The 20,435-nt window shown below is 38.5% G+C and overlaps 1 protein-coding gene and 1 pseudogene across 1 annotated transcript in view; both read left to right on the forward strand.

Annotated features, from left to right (window-relative positions):
- The window catches only part of Cntnap2 (contactin associated protein 2), a 1,597,185-nt gene that overhangs the window by 965,848 nt on the left and 610,902 nt on the right, over positions 1-20,435 (forward strand). The gene's annotated exons all lie outside the window — the stretch shown is intronic.
- LOC125347470 lies at positions 4,702-4,841 on the forward strand (annotated as a pseudogene).

The following is a 20,435-nucleotide window of genomic DNA, read 5'->3' on the forward strand; positions in this document are numbered from 1 at the left end:
TAGATCCACTCAAAAAGCTCCACTGAAAATAACAGTTATCCCTTCTCTGTTCTTTTGAACTTCCTCCAATTCATACAGCTTTGATTTTTATATTGACCCTAGTCACCAAGTTCTTATTGCAAAGCTTTTGCTGTATAGATTTGGTGCATAGGAATATTAGTAACTTATAGATAGTTCTAATTTCAATAATGTTACATGTCTGTTTTTATGTGGCACACTATATACAAACACACATGCAGGTACACACACACACACACACAAAATCCCTTTACCTTATGGAGTAGACAGTGTCATCAAAAGATGGAAAAAGAATAAAAAGTAAATATTAGTATATTAATAGAAAGTGGCAAGTATTTTATGTACCAGACTGGTATAGTATTATGCCAGTTGGTATAATGCATATGTATGTTTGTGTATATATGTATGTGTGTATGTATATTATGAGAGAGAAGAAAAAAAAGTGAGTTAATATAGTTGGAGAAGGATTCAAGTAGGATTCAAGTATTTTTTTTTAACTAAGCTAAGATCCTTTCTTGGCGCTTGAAGAGTAAAAGAACTAATCATTAAATCCTCAGGAACTTTGTGAACTGACTGTTGGACCTCAGTAACTTGAACCAGGCCGTGGTGGAAAAATTTTAAATGTGGCAGTCAGTAAATGCTGCAAATCTGCATTGTTTTGTATAGCTGGTTTCCTTGTACACTATTGCCCTGTTTCATTATTTTATTTGTGTGAGTGTGTGAGTATGTGTGTGTGTGTGTGTGTGTGTGTGCACATGAGTGCATGTATGATGCTTGAACTTGCTGCCTAGGTATTTTCTCTTAGGTTTTGTTTTCAAGACTGGCTTACTACCACTTGAGCCACACCACCATTTTCAATGTTTTGATGATAAGTAAAGATAGAAGTCTCAGACTTTCCTACCAGGGTGGCTTACCAACCATGGTCCTCTGTTGTCAGCCTCTGGAGTAGCTAGGATTACAGGCATGAACCACTGGTGCCTGGCTGCTTCATTATAAATAATGAAAAGAAAATGAATACTCTACAGGTTTTGGAAAATGTGTAGCATACTTTCTATGCAATACTGTGAGAAAAATGCATTTCCCAGAAAGATCACCAGGATGCAAAGGCAGACAGTAGTTTAATGAAAGGATAATGCTGTTTCAGTATCAAGCTATCTCCTTGGCTGTCATTGCTCAACCCCAACTTTTACTAAAGAAAAAAATACAAATACAAATAACATTAAAGTTTTTCTACAGTGGGATGATTCCATTATTTCTGAATGGAGGGGGAATATTTTTGACATACTTAGGTTTCTCTAGCTTATAGTTTAAGTTCATAGTGTAGGTAATAAAAACTAATTTTGAGATGACTTTGTGATGGTTAAGCTAAAAGTAGCAGAAGCTTCTTCTCCTTGGAATCTGTCTCAAGATGAGGGACTCAGATGTGTCACATTTCTACTGCTTGAAACAAAGATACCAGGATTTTCTGGTCAAGAATGAAAAAAAAATCAGTAATTAATGCCATGACTTGGAGCCATTCTAATGAAGAAAACCTAAAGAAGGCATTACCACTTCCTTTAATCAACTCATGGAGGGAAGAGGGAAGTGGGGAGGGGGGAGAGGGGGGATGGGGGGGAATGAGGGAGGAGGTAGCAAGTTGGATAAGAAATGTACTGGCCTTACACATGAAACTGTAACCCCTCTGTACTTCACTTTGACAATGAGGAAGGAGGAGGAGGAGGAGGAGGAGGAGGAGGAGGAGGAGCAGGAGAGGGAGGGGGAGGGGAAGGGGAAGAGGAAGGGGACAGGGAAGAAGAAGAAGAAGAAGAAGAAGAAGAAGAAGAAGAAGAAGAAGAAGAAGAAGAAGAAGAAGAAGAAGAAGAAGAAGAAGAAGAAGAAGAAGAAGAAGAAGAAGAAGAAGAAGAAGATTAACAAAATTGTGGGCAAAGCTCTTCTATTCATGTTACTGTTCTGGCTTCAAGTTTCCTTCTTCCTTCCCACTCCTTCCCTACAAATACATGTGGAGAGATTATAGATTGGATTACTGGAATCTAAATTGAACTACTATACCTCTTTAAATCATATCCCCAGTTACATCCCATGAATATAATGATCATTAATAAAGAAGCAAAATTACTTATAAAGACTGCAGAAAATTTCAGAAAAAACAAAGGTTTGATCATTTACTTCTTTGGGACTGACTTCTTTCAAGTTTTAGTGAAACCTTTGATCCCAAAGTCTTTTAGGGTAGTCAAGTAAAACATTATACATGGATATGGGTTTGACTAAAGAATGTAATCTTATTTTCAAGTAAAGTAATCCAATGGCTTGTTGTCTATTGTTCTCATCATCTAATTTTGTCCCAGTTTTACAACAGAACCAAAATATGCCTCCCCTACTTTTCAAAGACTTTTCTTGTTACCACAGATGCAAATACTCAGTGTCAGGCAACATTGGCACCTGCAAAATTGCTGTCATTGCTCAAAAACCCTATCAAAATACCCTAATAGTGCTTTCCACCATTATCTGAGCCTGTTGCAATATCAGTTAAGTGTGCTTTGCTTGTTAAACCATATGAACAACTTTCCCTTGTACCTTATATGGTCAAGTGAAGCCAGGCAGTTAGACTAGACAATGAAGCACCTCCAGTAGTTTGGCCAGGAAAAAGAAGATTCTTTCTACCCACATGACAGCAACAGAATGCAAAGCTTTGGAAGCACTTCTGTGTGTTTTCTACCATATGGCGATCTGCCCCTGAGTGATAACACTGAGAGAACAGTCAGGCATCCAATGGAAAACCTATCCCAATTCAGAAAATGCAAGCATATTAAAGCTTTACTACAGCCTGAGTGACATAGGTGTAAACTTTCTGAATTAAGGAAAATTGAATCTGGGCAGTTTGATTTTCCTGCAAGTTCTTTCATTATCTAAAGATAGATCGCTTGGGAAACTTTTATAAATTTGTTGTCCCAAAGGACTAAATTTTTTATCTTCGTGAATTGTTTAAATTAAGCTGATTTAGACCACATGAAAAGGAAATGAAAGTGTCCTGCACTTCCATGAGCATGAGAATCTCAATCATGAGCATTCTTTCCCACACAAAGGGAAGTCTGGTCACTGCACCTGTACCCGATGCCCTCAAAGAAGATGGGAAATTCAGACAGCAATGTACCCAATGCTTTCAAGGAAGGTAGATGGGAAATTCAGGCAGCAACGTGTGCTGCCTGGTTGTTCATGGGGGTATATGCACACCCGGTGCATCTGATGGGAAAATTGGACCTACAATATTGTTCACTGACCATGTTGCCAAGGAGTCAAATATCATCATCCCGAAGGCATGGAGAAAAATGAAGGACTGGAGGAAAAACAAATCAGCAATAAGCAAGGGATGCAGGACGATGGCCCCTCTCCTCACCGTTCCTTATGGCCATTCCCACCACCGCCTGGGTACCTGCAGACGCACCCTCCCCTACAATCTCAACACCATTGCTCAACCCCAATGACATCGCCACCACTCCACTGAAAGAGACCACTTTCCTTGAGTTTCACTTCTGCAGCCTCAACAAGATTTGAGGTTTAAAACAAAGCTAAGAAATAAGAGTAATGATACCAGGTGATCCACGGGGAGAAAATAGAGTGGAAGCCCCATGGAACATCATTTGACTTGCTATCCACAACCAAGGAACAATGTTTAGTTATAGAGAATATTTCCCCGAATCCCTCATACAAAGAGGTTAGCTAATGAAAGACCTTAAGGGCTGGAAATATGGCCTACTAGTAGAGTGCTTGCTTTGTATACATGAAGCCCTGGGTTCGATTCCTCAGCACCACACATATAGAAAATGGCCAGAAGTGGCACTGTGGCTCAAGTGGCAGAGTGCTAGCCTTGAGCAAAAAGAAGCCAGGGACAGTGCTCAGGCTCTGAGTTCAAGCTCCAGGCTTGTCAAAAAAAAGACCTTAAATACAGTCAAAGTAGGTGAATTCAAAGTCCATGTAATTTATTTAGTCTAGCAAAAAGAATTACAAGAGACCTGGCATTCAGATTTCCTTTCTCACTGCAAATGGAGCTTCCTTTCCATACTTCCGATCACCCTAGCTGCCCCATGTGCCACTTCTCTTAAGATGAGATAAATGAATAAAAGTCTTAAATTCTACCCCATGTGGATACTTACCCAAGGAATGGGTTCATGTTGACACTTGATTAACGTCGATATCACATGTGGGAATAGAACAGCACCACATTTAATCTATACACACTGTAATTTTCATGCTGGGATCATTGGGATTCCAACAGTCTTCCTATTTATTAGTTTAAGAAGACTATGCTGTTGTTTTGTTTTCTTAATTAGGAAACCCAGTGGGGAAAAATATCACTTGAAATTTGAGAAACCCTTTGCCTCCCAAAAAGGCAAAAAGTAGAAGTCACATTTGTTAGAATGGTGAGTTTGTTGTCCAGAGACTTAAAAAATAAACATAAATACACAAACTTTGAGGAGGACTAATTTAACAGAGATTTTACAAAGACTCTTGAGATTCTGGTACATTGAGGTCAGAGATTATGCCTTAAAACTAAGCTGAACCCATGCAGTGCTGAATTCTTACAGTCTCCTTTTCAGGAGATCTATCTTGGCTCTTTTCTCAAGTGTGTGGCTACATTCCACTTTTCAATCAAGAATTTAAAAAAGGAATAGTTTTAGAAATGGGGTGTTGGATGAAAGGCAAGGAGGTTAGCCCTCCTCTTGGCAAGGATAGAAGAAACCCTGGGGCCTGGCAACAAGTTAATCGGCAAAGATGGGGGAGATAGATTGAAAGGAGTGACATTGATCAAGAGGCAATGAATTCATAAACTGACATGTTGAACTGAAACTTCTTCGTATATCACTTAAAAAATAATGAAAAAGAATTTAAAATAAAATTTTAAGATGGGAAGGGAGGGGCTGGGAATGTAACTTAGCAACTGAGTGCTTGCCCAGCATGCACAAAGTCCTGGGTTCGATTCCTCAGCACCACATAAACAGAAAAGGCCAGAAGTGGCGCTGTGGCTCAAGTGGCAGAGTGTTAGCCTTGAGCAAAAAGAAGCCAGGGACAGCACCCAGGCCCTGAGTCCAAGCTCCAGGACTGGCAACAAATAAAATAAAATAAAATGGGAAGAGAATTTGGAGAAGGGAAGGGGAATCATAGAAACAATGGGACAAAGGGTGAACCCATATGACAGCAGCATTCAGTAGACACAATATTGGAAATGAACTTTACAACTTGGAAGGGGGGAGGGGGGGGAGGAAAAGCGGGAGAAAATGAGGAAGCGAGTAACACTGCTGGAAAAGAAATGTGCTCATTACCTTACTTATGTAAAGTATCCCCTGTACATTACCTTTACAATAAAATAAGATTTTCGAAAATAAATTAAATAAATAAATAAGTTTTTTTTCAAATGAGAAGAGAGACTAGAGATGAGGGGTTGGTATGATGGGGGAGAAGATATGGAGAGATAGTTTAACCTTTGAATTGCAAGGCCAAGGACACTTGAATTTCTAGACCTTTGCCTTCCACAATGTGGCTTATGAGCAAACAAAGAAGGTTCTGTGTATTTCCAGTGGCCCTAGGCACCATGGAGATGTGGTTTAAAGCAAATAGAAACTTATCTATTTTTAAAATAACTTTACTGCCTAATCTAAACTCAAGTATATGCTTAAGGCAAAAGGTATTTTATAACTGAAGTTAAAAAAATAGTAATTTTTCCTTAGCAAATTTGAGTAAGTTTCTTTAATGGTGATAGGAGTGATTCATGTCTCTTTGGATATAGTTTACCAATAAAAATCAAAGTTATAAATTAAAGGCTCTTAAATATACTACTGGCATTTAATCTTTTCTCCCTTATTAAGAAAGACATCCCATGCACTAGAAACAATAAGAGAGATCATAAATCAGTCATTAAATCTGTTCAAAGACAAAAGTATAGACATTTTTGCATTGAAAATATTAGCGAAAGTAGACCAGTCAAGCTCCTCATATTTCACCAGGCATATTGACAGCCCTTGTATTCATTTGAGAAATGAAAATTTTGTCATTTAATGCATACATATTGTGGTACACTTCATCCATCCCTCTACCTATGTTGTCCAAATTGCATTGAAATAAGTTCTTTAACCATTGCCACAATTCATGCAACTGAACATGACATTTTTTTAAAATCTTTGAACAGTGGTACTTATAAATTTGGTTAACTATTGAATAAATACTTTAATGAATTGAACTGTATTTTCTGCATAACTTGTACCTTTCAAACAACAAAAAGATGAATTTATAATTAATGATCTAGTCTCCTACATAATAGAGGGTTTCAGCGTCACAAAATCATGTGCGTATCTTTATCAAAGGATAACTTACCTTTCTTTTGGTACTATCCCTGGCTTTGGTATACTGATGTCTTTCATTGTGCCAGGTTTTGTTGTAGAGAAAATATCATGACACTTTCAAATTCATTTTATCTTTCCCTTAACATCAAAATCACACAAGCACAGTCCAAGAAAAGGAAATTACAGGTTAGTGTCCTTGATAAACATAGATGCATATGTCATCAATGGAATGCTAGAAGATTTAATTTGAGAGCACACAAAAAGCAGCATACACTGGCAGCAAGAGAAGCTAATCCCTAGGGATCAAGAATGTTTCCACCTATGAAAATCAATGGATATGGTGTTCCCTGCTAGCAGATGAAGGATAAACTCTATACGATCATTTAAACACAGGCAGAAAAAAAAAACCATTAAAGTTAATATGTGTTCTTGATTATAAAAAAAAAAAACAACTCTTGACAAATTAGGACTAGAGGAATGTAACCTCAACATACAAAAGTTCTTATGTGACATGTGCATAGACAATGCCCTACTGAAGAGTAAGAGCTGAAGACAAGGAGGCTCTCTCTCAAACCTGTCCAGTGTAACCCTGGAAATTCTGGCCAGAACAGTGACTAGGTATCCCAGTCATGAAGAAAGAAGTTAATTGTCTCTCTTTTAAGATCATGCACAAAGACTTCAACAAAGTTGTTAGAACTGACAAATGAGTGTAGCAAAGTTTCTCAATACCAAAGGAAATGTACAAAAATCTGTACATACAGTAACTTGAATTGTATGAAAGTAATATCAAGAAAATAATCCTTCAAGGGAAGGGGTGACATTGCCCCAAAAGAAGCATATTCATTACCTCACTTATGTAACTGTAACATCTCTGTACATCACCTTTATAAAAATGAGAGAAAATAAAAATTAAAGAAAGAAAACAGTCCCATTTACAGTAGCATTTTTAAAAGAACTAATTAGAAGAGGGTGAGAATGCAGTTAAGAATTCAATGCTTACCCTACAAAATCAAGTCAAGTCTGGGAAGAGGTAGGTTGGGAGGGATGGATGTGAACAGTAAAAGGGTTCACATCCATCAAGATGCACTATATTTATAAACTGCTTTGTTAAATGGCAACTCCTTATTGTACAACTAGCTAAAGATCATTTTAAAAAAACAGCACTGATCTAACCAAGGTGGTGAAAACTATAAACCATTAATGACAGAAACTGAAAATGACAAAACCATCATGGAAAGTTTTCCTATAGTCTTGAATTGAAAGTATTAATTCTCTTCAAATTCCCTTACTACCCAAAGTAATCCCTGGATTCAATGCAATTCCTACCCAGTGCCCATGTCATTTTTTTCACAGAAACAGAACAATTCTAACATTTGTATGGATCATGATTAGCCGGAGCAATCTTGAAAAACTAGAAGAAATACAAGAATACTGTACTACTTTATTTAAAACTATATTTCAAATATATACTAATTAAAGCAATGTGGTATTCATATAAAAACCCAAATCACTAGAACAAAGGAGACATAACATAAATAAATCCATGAGTATATGATTAACAAGTGTTTGACAGGACATGTGAGCACAAAATGAGAAAAGGATAGTTTTTCTATAAATAGTGCTGGAAAACTGAATATCTGCATGCAAAGACAGATTAAAAATATTGCAACATACTGAATCTAATGCACAAAAATAGAACCTCAAAATAGAACTAGGAGTGTAGCTAGTGGTAGAGTGCTTGCCTGGCATTGTAAAGTACTTGGTTTGATCTCTAGTGCTAAAATATAATATAATTAATACAATATAATAATCAATAGTTAATATAATAATAGAAAAACTCAAGATGGAGTAAAGAATTTAAATGTTAGCTCTGAAACAATAATACTCTTAGAAGAACTCATGGAGGAGGGCTCTCTAATATAGGTTTGACAATGTTTTTGTTTCTTTAGATATAACCACAAAAGCACAGGCAACAAAAGTAAAAATGAACAAATAATATGATATCAAACCAAAGCGCTTTGCTCCAGCAAAGGAAACCATCAACAAAATGAAAAGAGAGGGCTGGGGATATGGCCTAGTGGCAAGAGTGCCTGCCTCATATACATGAGGCCCTGGGTTCGATTCCCCAGCACCACATATACAGAAAATGGCCAGAAGTGGCGCTGTGGCTCAAGTGGCAGAGTGCTAGCCTTGAGCAAAAAGAAGCCAGGGACAGTGCTCAGGCCCTGAGTCCAAGCCCCAGGACTGGCCAAAAAAAAAAAAAAATGAAAAGAGAACTATAAAAGGACGAAAAGAGTTTCAAACCACATTGTCTCATAAGGAGATAATGCCTAAAACACATAAAAACTCATTCATCTCAATAAACTCAATCAACTCCAGAAACTTAAAAGTGGGGGGAGGGGGTAAGGGATTTCAATAGACATTTCCCCAAGAAGATAAACAAATGACAAAGAGGCACATGGAAATCTGAATCACTAATATCAGAATACTGCAAATCAAAACCACAATGAGTTATTATTTGAGATCTTTTAAGATGGCTATTACCAAAACATAGCAAAATTGTTGAGGATGGTTGTGGACGTAGGGGAAAAGGAACTCTTAAATCTTGCTGGTGGTAAAGTATGTTGGGATAGCTATTGTGGAAACATTCTAAGATTCTCAAATAGAAATAAATCAATTTCCAACTATGGGTCCAAAGAAAAGGAAGTTTGTACGGTATCTCATCGAAGTCAATATATCTCAAAAAACAAAAAAAAAAAACAAAAAAAAACTGCACTCCTTTCTTTATTGTAGCATTACTTACAATAGCCAAATAGTTCATTGACGGCAAAAGAAATAAAGGATTAGGTTATACATACACAGAGATGTATTATGCAACCTTGGTGGGAAGGGGGATGGAAACCCTAACATTTATAGGAACATGACTGAACCTGGATGACATTTGGCAAGTGAAATAAATCACACTGGAAAAGACAAATACTACATGCTACGAGTGATCTAGATAACTTTAAAAATAAACAAAAGTCAGGGTCAGTAGAAACTGAGAGCAGAATGATGGAGGCTGCCGGAAGTTGGGCAAAGAAGAATGAGGAGAAGTAGATCAGAGGGTGCAAAGTTTCCCTCACAAAAGAAGTAAGTTTGAGAATTAAATGCACAGCATGTAGTGATCAGTGAGGTATTACATACTTGAAGCTTGCTAAAAGAGCACATCTTAAGTGTTCTTACATTCAAAAAACTGTAATTATGTGAGATGGTGGATTTATTATCTTGATTATAGTAATCACTTGATAATATAATATATATGAAGCCATCTCATTATATACTTAGACAACTTTGTCAATCATATCTCAGTGAAGCTTAAAGAAATGGAAAGTAGCATGGAAAGGAAGCATCAACAGCAGCAACAACTGACTTGTGAGAATCACTGGACTCAAGGTCAGAAAGCAGAAGGAAAGACAAGTGAGAGGGAGAGAGGTGTGCGGAGCTTCTTGATGATTCCAAGGGATGAGACACTGGGCTTTCACATTTCAAGACGTAACTGAGGACCCATCTCTTACTAGTTTAATAAAGGAAACTCTCCTAATTCAGGGGTTGAGAAGGCCAAAATCAGGGACATGCTTACTCTAGGAAAATTCATCTCCTGCCTTCTCTTTCCTAGCTCCCACATACTGAGGATTTCTACAGCCCTTTGCATCTCACACACACAGTGCTCAGATTTCCACTTCGGCATGCGGCCTTGTTTCCTGTGGGTCTTGTGTCTGTATTAATCCCCCTCCTCCCCCTCCTACCTCTCCTTCCTCTCCTCCTCCTCTTCCTCCTCCTTCTTTTGCCTGTCCTACTACTAAGGCTTGAATTCAGGGCCTAAGAGCTGTTTCTCCTTCATGCAGCCTGTTTCCTGTGTGTCTTGTGTGTTAAGCTCCCCCTCCCCGTCCTCCTCCTAGACATTAGTCACTGAACTTGGAGCTAATGTGGAATTAACTCATGTTAACCAATTGCATTTGAAAAGATGGTGTTTCCGAATACAACTGGACGTGAGGCTGAGGGTGATCAGGAGTGTTGTGGAGTGCTGTCTTCCCTCTCCTGACCATGTGTCTGTATTTGGCTCTACCTGCCCCTCGTGGTCTGGGTCTGGGGCCTTTGCTCATGCCATCCCCAGCCTCCCCTCCAAACCCCCTCTTCCTCACCTTTGCCACAAGCTTTCTCTCTGTATGAACAGTTGGCATTCTTTCTTCCCATCACTCAACCTGAAAGTTAACTTTTTTACATGCCTCTGGAATTTTAAAAAGTAATTTTCCTTTTAAGAGAAATTTTCCAGCAGCACTTATTATCTGGATGATTTCGGTGACATTTACATGCTTTTTTGTTATTGTTTTTTTATGTCATTCACAGTTGTTTTTTTCTCCCAGAAGACTGTGTTGAGCCTTACAATGACTCTCATTTTTTTAACAAAACCTAAGAATACATCTTTAATGACTAACTTTTCAATTTTTAACCATCATTGTAGATGGAAGAAATTGACAGGAATAGAGAGGAATGTGTAGGTATTGAGTTTGTTCATTGTCTTCAAAATTCCATGTAAGGCCATGGATGGAAATGTAAGGTCACATTGTCCCCAACAGAAATCAGGGTGGAGGGAATCAATTGGAAGATTCTGTAAAATCTAAACATAAAACTACCACATAATCCTGAGCATATATTATAAGTAAAGGACCACAGCACACAGTGGTATTCATCAGTTGATGAATGAATTAAAACATGAGATAGATGAAAGATAAACAGATAGATACATACATATATAACATACAATCATACATACATACATACGTACATGATAGATAGATCTGACTTTAGAAAATGAATTTTTTTTCATTACAGGGATATATAGAGAATTGGAGATTATCACGTTAAGCAAAAGTAACCCAGGCTCAGAAAGACAAATAGTCAGCGTTTGTCTCACACCTGGAATTTAAATCTAAAATGAAGAAGTATGCCTATAAATCCACAACAAAATTGAGGACTGTTTGAGAGGGGACCAAAGAGTGGAGCAGGGAATACAAGAGGGTGAAGGGGTTGAAGAATGTCAACGTGTATCATGGGAGATAAGTAAAAGTTGTAATGAAAGCCATATAAAACCTTAGTGAGAAAGTAAAGGAAGGTCAACTGGGGTTAAGAAAGAAAAACACAAGGGGTGAATACGTTTTAAGCACATCATTTTATAATATAATATCATAACTAAACCCCTTTCACAAAAGATAGCAGTCAACAAAAGCTGCATCTAAGGAAGGAAGTTCTTAGTATTCCAACTTACAGATTTTACAAAATGGAAGTTCAAAGTTCCTGAGTCAAGATTTCAAGCCATGTACTGTCTACCTTGCGAATTCCGTGTCCTTCTAGCCTGCCTTCCTTCTAGCATAAGTTCTTTCAACTCTAAGAACACCAGAAATTCTAGAACCTGGAAACTGTTTGTGGCAGTGGAGCAGTTAAGTCAGTCAAATATTGGCAGGCCTGGTTGTGGAACCAGGAGTCGCCACTGCCATGGTGCCCCACTGGCTCCTACCAGCCCACAGCAGCTGCTACAGGAGAGACTATAGGAAGGTTCCCCTCTACATATAGGCAGAAACAAAGGCTCCAAAGCATTTCTGAGGAAACTAATGAAAATGTCCCTGTTTTATAAAGTCAATATAATATAATTAAGCAAGAAGCAGAGTGCCAGTGGCTCATGCCTGTGATCTTTGCTACTCAGGAGTTTGAGAAAAGAGGATCTCAGTTCAAAGCCAACTCAGGCAGGAAGGTCTAGAGACTCTAACCTCCAAATAACAATCAAAAGGCCAGAAATGGAGCTATGACTCAAGCGGTTGGGCACAAGCCTTGAGCAAAAATGCTAAAGGACAGCACCCAGACCACGAGTTCAAGGCCCAATACTGACACAAAAATAGATAAATTATTAAGAAAGTTTTGGAACCTCAGAAGCTTACTTTCATGACTACAAATAGTGCAGTGTAAACTCACATTTTAATTAACTAGTATGAAGGCACTTGTATGGAATCTATATGTGTCTACTATCTATAATGTGTTCTATCTTATAGGTACATAATGTATCTTTTTTTCTTTTAAACAAGGTAAGCAATCACCTTCTGAGTAGCAAGCTCATATCCCAGGTCTGTTTGGTTCGTGGAAATCAGTGCCCTGATCATTTTTGCTTATCCTAATTAAATATGCATCTATCACACATATGACAAAACCTTCAGCAAATGCCCAGGGGCTTCATTATTCATTCATGAAAACACTGCAAAGATATACAGTCTCACACCTTCTACCTGTGAATGACAGAATAGAAGTCTAGGGCTACAGAGCTCACCCTGAGCTTCTGGCTCAGAAACACCTCCCTCAGCACTCTCCCAACATTATTAATGGCCTTGATGTACAAACCCAGAATAAAATAGAATTAAAATCTAAAGTTAATTTCAAGCTCCATTAGAAATTAAAGGTGTTGGGAAAGAAATCAATATTTGCCCAGCACAAAATGACTAAATTCAAAGCAATTAATTCTATTATTTTGTAACTTCTACAAACTATAAAAGAACTTCAAAGTATAAAATGTGGGCTATGCTCACAAAATACCCAATGTGTGACTAGATATAATGAGAACGAATTCCGGAAACAAGGTGCAAAAAAAATCTATTTTATTGCTTTATAACCACACTATGTAGCATGCACTCTAAAGAGGGTCTTAAAATAGGGCCAATTATTCTGTAAAATTCATTTGTATTTCTAGCAATTATCAACACTCAGTTGTAAATCTGGGTGGATTTAAGGGTAAAAGAGCCAAAGATTTATTTAAAGGGGATAAATGTATCCATTTGCTTAATTTTTCTTTCTCTTCTCCAGCTTTTTTTTTAGTGTAATGCCATAGATTACCAATCAAATGACTTTAAAGCACTAGAGTTGTAGCTAGTGTAACAGATGGAAAACCTACAGGTTGAGAACAACCTGTTGCTATGGGTCACCGGAGCTATAAACCAGACACACAGATCAAGCTTTGTCATGTCCAGTTCAGGCCCATCTTCCTCCCTTCAATCTCTGACTTTCCAGATTGATCTTCTGCAGGTCCAAAAAGCCAGAGTCAGGCATATTTGACAGGGTAAATAATAGCAGAAAATAATCGAGTCCCAAAGCTAAAGAGAAGTCACAAGCCTCCTCCTGGTGCCCCTTCCTGTCTTTGTGACAAAAAAAGACAAACTAAAAAAAAAAAAGCCACTCTGATCAGAATAACAACAGAAGAAAACATGGAGGACAACAGTAAGTCTGGCCAGAAACAGAGCCATGGTTGGCAAAGCCTCAAGTCCTTCAAGGATCTAAACTTGGAGACATCACACAAAGGCTAAGTCAACTCCTGGGCCTTTGACACATGGGATGGTGAAAGAGTCCATGAGATGCACTTTCTTAGGGCAATGTGACTTGTCTGACTTAAGGATAGAGAGGTATTGAAGTTGAGCTGCCTGCCCCACCACTATCTTCCTACTGTCTGTGGTGATCCACACTTCCCGTACCAAAACCTTGACAAACCAAGTTCATTTCTGACTCTCTTCCCCCACTTGCCCTACTTGCCATTCACTCCTGTGCTGTTCTTACAGGAGAGTTTGTGCTGGAATAAGACAAGAGTTCTGGCCCCTAACTTGTCACTTTCTCCTTGTCCTTTGTTTTGTTTTTTCTCTTTCTAATATAATGCAAATAAATGACAGTACTTAGCTTGTAAACTGTATTTGTTGGGCTTTGGGAGGGGATGTTTGTTCACTTGTTTATTTGGTAAAATTTTAAATATGATGTTAGAAATCAAGGCTTATTATCAAGCTTCTGCTAGGACTTCAAACAGCGTCCATCTGTGGCTGCCAGCCTCGGTTTCCTGGCCTCCCTCCTTCTCCTCGCCCCTCCCCCTTCCCCCAGGGGTGAGTCCTGGGGAGCTTTCTCAACCAGGTTCTTATGAAGACAGTCTGAAGAGGTCCTGCTCCTTCCAGGGGCTCCTGTCTTCTCCACAGCAACATGCCTGCCTTCCTTGAGCATTTCCACACGGGAAAACGCACACAAATATGTATACCCAGGGCATCTATATTTGTGTCTGTTGATCTTTCACCCAGCAGTTTCGTTTTATTTGGTTTGTTTTGTCTGATGCTCAATAGCTGTCCATTGCGTGCGGCTCAAGCCTTGCTCCTGGCATCTCTCCATGAGTCCTGCCTTAGCTTCACCCTAACACAGCCTGGCTCCTCGCCCAGTGCTCCTCTCCCCCTGTCCTCAGACCTTGCCTCTGGCCACACCCACTTCCCTTTATGGCTTCTCACTGTAGGTTTCTGAAGCTACGGTTGCTAGTCCAGAAAATGCAACTGCTCACGGCCAGCACACAAGCTAGACATCTGTAGATGCTATGCATTTTAGGTCTAAAATATAGATACGTGCATAAACAGATAGGATCATTTATGCATTATATATGTGTGTCTTATATATACACACATACATATGTACATGTACGATGTGTGTATCATATGTTAAATAATATATAATCCATTTACACACATACTGTGGTACTCTTTGAGACACTAGGAGGTTAGAGGGTGGACAATACTGAATGATGGATACTGATGAGTGAGGATGGCATATGCTCAGAGCATTTAGTGGGGGGTGGAAAGTGAGAATATGCAAGGGAAATCCACTTGATGAGAGTACTGTACATGCTTGTGAGAAATGCCAGGGTGAACCCCCTTTGAAGAAATAAGATACACTTTAAGAAATGAATGACAGGAGTATGAAAGAGATCCTAGATGGGATGTGGACGGAGGGCGTCGCGGGGGGATGAACAGATGAACAGAGAGGGGAGAGGAAGGGGAATTTGGTCAAAGTACTTCATCTCTGCAGGTAAAATTGGAACAGTGATGCTTGTTGAAGTTGGTTTGGGAAGAAGGGAGGAGGCTGGGGGTGGTCTTCTGAAGGTACATTGTATGTGGGAGGAGCAGGTTAAAAGAAAACCCACGTGTACAACTAATTGATGCTAATTGTTTGAAAAACCTCCAAAAGTCTCATGAAACACTTTTTAAAGTTATACACATAAATTCTGAATTATTATTAATTCATAATGCCCACACAATGTAATCACTCTAAGACAATTTGCAAAGGATGACTGGACTCATGTACAACCTGTGTCAATGGTTGTCAATTTTATTGTAGGCATCTATCTAGTCTTCCCCTTTGGAAAGAGTGTCCCAGTCCACCTGCTCCCAACTTAAAACACAAAACAGCGGAGGAAGCATTCTTTCCTGTTGTGCTGGAAACAGACTGAATAGCAGGAGTCTTTTCTGGCTATGTCTGGATGATTCCAGTCTTTTCTGGTTTTTCACCCCTCTGGCAACTGTTTTTATGTCAGTGACAAAAGGTAGTACATTGAGTATATTATGAACACAAATCCCTCATTCCTTTGAACCCTTCCTAGCACTTTTTCCCTTTGTTCTGATCTGATATACTATTTAAAAGTGATACCAAGGCTGAGAATTCATAACATTTTGATTTCACCCTGAACTCCACATTCCTTTAAGACAGAATTCTTTTTTCAAGATGGTTTCTTTTTTTTTAATGAAAAAGCTAATTATCCCTTAAACCAACATTTTTTTTCATCTTGTAATAAAACTAGGAAGTAATTTAGCAACTTTCTAATAGTAAGTTAATGAGTTTTATCTAAGAGCCAATATCATGTGGTGCTTATTTTTTTATATGTATATGTAATGTTTCTAAAGTAAGCCCACTTGGGTTTTTTTTCTTTATTTTATCTGCAGAGAGAGAGAGAGAGAGAGAGGCTAAAAACAGACTCACAGGTCCCCAAAGTACTTAACAGGAATATTTCACAGCTTCCACTCATGCTGTGGAAAGCTCTTTGCAGAAAGAGTGACAGGAATCCAAGGCAAGTCACAATGGGAGATGGCACCCAACCTTTCCTTCCTTGTGTTCAGCTGTGGATGTGGTATTTGGCTAAATCCTTACCTACTTTCTCTGATCTTGCACTAACAGAGGACAAAGCAGAGTAGAGTGCCCACAAGCACTTTGTGGAGTGGGAAGTAGAGGGATTCTAGAAACCCAAATAAAATTATCTCTTTGTAATCATACCCGGTAGCTTTGTGATGAAATATATATAATATATACATATATACATATATATATATGATGGGACATTACCCATAACATATGCTTTATCCTTAAACACGGGAGCATAATTGGTGCACGTTCATCAGCAGTTGTACCCATGGAGCTCAAATATGCATTCGTGAACAGGTAATTAATGCACAGTAAACAACCCTCAACGTCACTGACAGATCTGTTATTTTCAGATGGTTACTTTAATTCACCAAGGAATGGTGTTCTTTATTTTTCTTTGCTTCTGTTCTTTGTTTATTTGGACATGATCTTGCCAAACCATCTTGGTACCTTTTTTTTTTTTGGGGGGGGGGGTAATAGCCTAGGGTAGCCTCAAACTCTCAAGTCTTCCTGCTCCAACCTCCTGAAGGGATAGGATTACAGTCAGATTCCACATCACCAGGCAAGGTATACTTCTCTGGATGAGAGAATTTCACTTCTGGGTATTTTTTATCCAACACTAACAAGGTTTAAATAAAGGCAGCAGCACAACCATGTTCATCACCATAGCCAAGATATGGAATCAGTCCAGATGCTCCTCAGTGGATGAATGCATAATGAAAATGTGGTATACATGCACAATGGAATGTTACTCGTCCATTAGAAAGAATGATACTGTACCATGTGTACAGAAATGGAAAATGTGGAAAAAAATATATTAAGTGAAATAAGTCAGACCCAGAGAAACAAAGGTTGCATGGTTTTCCTCTTTTGTGGCAACTATAATTTGCCTATATACCTATAGGTAAACATGATGGTTGGTATGTAAGTGGTTACAAATGAATTAAATGAAATATAGTAGACTCTTGGGAAAACTCTATTAGTGTAATTCCTTAGGAAGACAAAGTCAAAGTCCAACAAAATAAGTGCCAGGAAATGGGTACTTGCAAGATAGGGGGCAGGGGAAAGAAGTAAACAAATGAAGAAGCAAAGGAGGGAGAATACAATCAATTTATTCATTGTATGGACTACAAAATTAAGAAAAGTAAGGAAAGTGGTAGATCGAACGGAATGAGGATTGTTGAAAAGGGTGACAGTGATCAAAGTAAATTTTATACATAAACTGCTTTGTTAAATGGCAACTCTTATATGGATAATTAAAATAATAAAAATAGCTTGGTACATCTAAGCTTTGAATGGTAGATATTTACCTTGACAATGTAAGGAAAGTGCGTCCACAAGATCTAATGTCCCCAGTATATGCTGCCTGGTATTCTGATGTCAGCTTTTGTTTGTACCATCTATAACTCGGGTCACATCCTGAGATCTGCCCAAGAATCTGGCCACATTTAACTTTCAATAGATATTTAATAAAAAACCAAGACAGTAGGAGAATCGTCATAATAATATCACAGAGATTTTCTACACATTAGTGTATTTACATACTAAACACTAGGAAACAGAAGAAAGTGCATCTTCATTTAAAGTCCCATCCATTGACCTTAAGCCATGATCTCTTCTTGCCTTTGCTAAACTAACAGTTTCTGTGTTGTTTTGTTTACAGTACTGAGCCGTGCTCCCAGTCCTTTCACTTTTTGTATATATTTTTAGATAGGTTCTTACACTTTTGCCAAAAGTAGTCTCAGACTATAACCCTTCTGCCTTCATCTCCTGAGAGGCTGGGATTACACATGTATGCTACTATGGCCAAGCTAGAAGTCATCATTTTGAACATTAACATGCACAGTATTTCACTAACAAATACTAGAAAATGATTAGATATACTTTGTAAGAGTCACACATGATTACTTGGATGTTGAAAATTAAGAAACCATTTTAGAATCCACAAATAAGTATATGGTAAAAATAAACAAACAAACAAACATACAAATGCCCTGATGATCTATTTGGAGACTACAGATATCATGAAGCAGAGTTAGCATTGTTGGATACAGAAACCAAATGAATCTCATACTAAAATAACTCCTAACGCCAGAATACCTATTTTACAAAAGCATATGTGTTTAAAAAGCACAAAGTACTGTCACAGTTTCATCAGTGATTTTTATCCCCAGTAATGAGATTTTTCATACTTTCATATATTTTTCATACTTATATATGTGTGTGTTTTATATATGTATAGGTGTATGTATACATAATCTTTGGTAAACAAAATAGGCTTAGGTAAATAAAATATTATTTTTAACAAATAATAAATAGTTTTCAGTAAAAAATGTTGTGGTCAAGATAGTTGAGTGAAAACAAAAAGACTTTAAATGATGCCACATGGGAAATCTACTCACATATAAAATACCTATTTGTTCAAATGCTGAAACAGATTATACTCTTAAGGAGGACTCCCTAGTGATTGCCTGTTTTTCAACATCTCCCCTAAAGATTGTAGATTTGTGGTAGATATGGGATGAATAAAAGTTGACCCTTGGTTAAGTCACTTTCCAATCTTGAGGCCCATTTTTTTCTCTCTGGGGTTGCTGTCAGGCTTTGATGAGATGACATGTGTCGACAATAAAGTTTTCCATGTACAGAAGGAATGCTATTTTTGCCCACAGTGATTAATTTCACGGCAATCGGTGAAGGAAGTGTTGAATTCACACCCTTCGTATGGCTCCAAGCAAAATTGCTCGAGCAAGAAGTTCATGCGACCCTGGGTGCGGCCTCACTCCCTGTGCCTCCTTACCTTTAGCTGCAGCCAGTTCTCTCAGGAGCCTTGCTTTTCTCCTTCTAGCATTCATCTAAATTTGATCCCATGGGGGGAATAAAAACAGCTTCGTGGTTTTACAGGCGCCCAGTGGGATATGCATTCTCATAAAAGATAGGAAATTACCAGCCAGGGTGACAGGCAGGCAGTCATGGTTTCCTTCCCATTAGCGGACGCCCCAAGTATCCTACTCCATTGACTTTCATCCAAAGACCACATCAGCTTCCTTTTCCAGAAGCACCGAGTGCTTTGAGAGTCAGCACCTGACTCACGTCTCGGCTGGAACCATCAAAATAATCATATATATCTACTCAAGGAAACACTACACCTGTTAAAGAAAAATGCAATATTAAAAGGCATCCTTATGTAATATTGATAAAAATCAGAAAAATGTACTGATAGTAGGTTTGGGCTGTTTAAACCCATGGAGAATATATATATATATATATGTATATATGTATATATACATATATACACATATATACATATGTGTGTATGTGTATAATGTATGTATGCACATATATGTGTGTGCATGTATATATGTTTGTGTTCAAGTATATGTACATACATATAATGTATAGTTCCAAATGAATAGATTTTATATATAATTTGTTTTATACTCTATATATTGTATATATATGTAACAGATATATATAGATAGATTAAACCTATCCAAATTTTTAAACAGAGTTTATTTTTCCTACCCCAAAAGTTCAATCAATGCTTAAAATTTTACTCTGACATACAGTTGTTTTTGGTGTTTTCTTTCATATATCTCTTTGAAAGCCTGGAAATGAACGACACTAATCAGGGCAAAGTCAGAAAATCGACTTTCCACCCGTTCTGAGAAGAGTTGGGTGAAATGTTCCGAACGACGGGTGGTGATGGCTAGGAAGTGAGATGGCAGCAGCCCGAGTTGGGGCGTTGCCCCGGCCAGGGTGAGCTGGTGCCCCGGGTGCAGGCTCCATGGGCACAGGGCTCATCTTCCGGTGGCTGGGTCACAACCCACCTTCGCCAGCTGACTGCACTCTCACCAGCCCTCTGCCAGCATTCCGGCTCTAACACCATGGTCCTTTGCCTTTCTCCACCCTTCCCATGCCTCCCATCCTCTCAGGAACCAGGGTGGCTCTTCCCGCCCTCCATCACGCGGGGGCCTCTGCGATGCTAACCAGCACCTCTGCTCCAATCTCGCTTCTCTTCCTCCTGCCCCTTGCTGACTAACTCACGTCCTTCTTCCCTTCTACACGTAC

This window comes from Perognathus longimembris, chromosome 2, assembly GCF_023159225.1.
Source record: "Perognathus longimembris pacificus isolate PPM17 chromosome 2, ASM2315922v1, whole genome shotgun sequence".
NCBI lineage: Eukaryota > Metazoa > Chordata > Mammalia > Rodentia > Heteromyidae > Perognathus > Perognathus longimembris.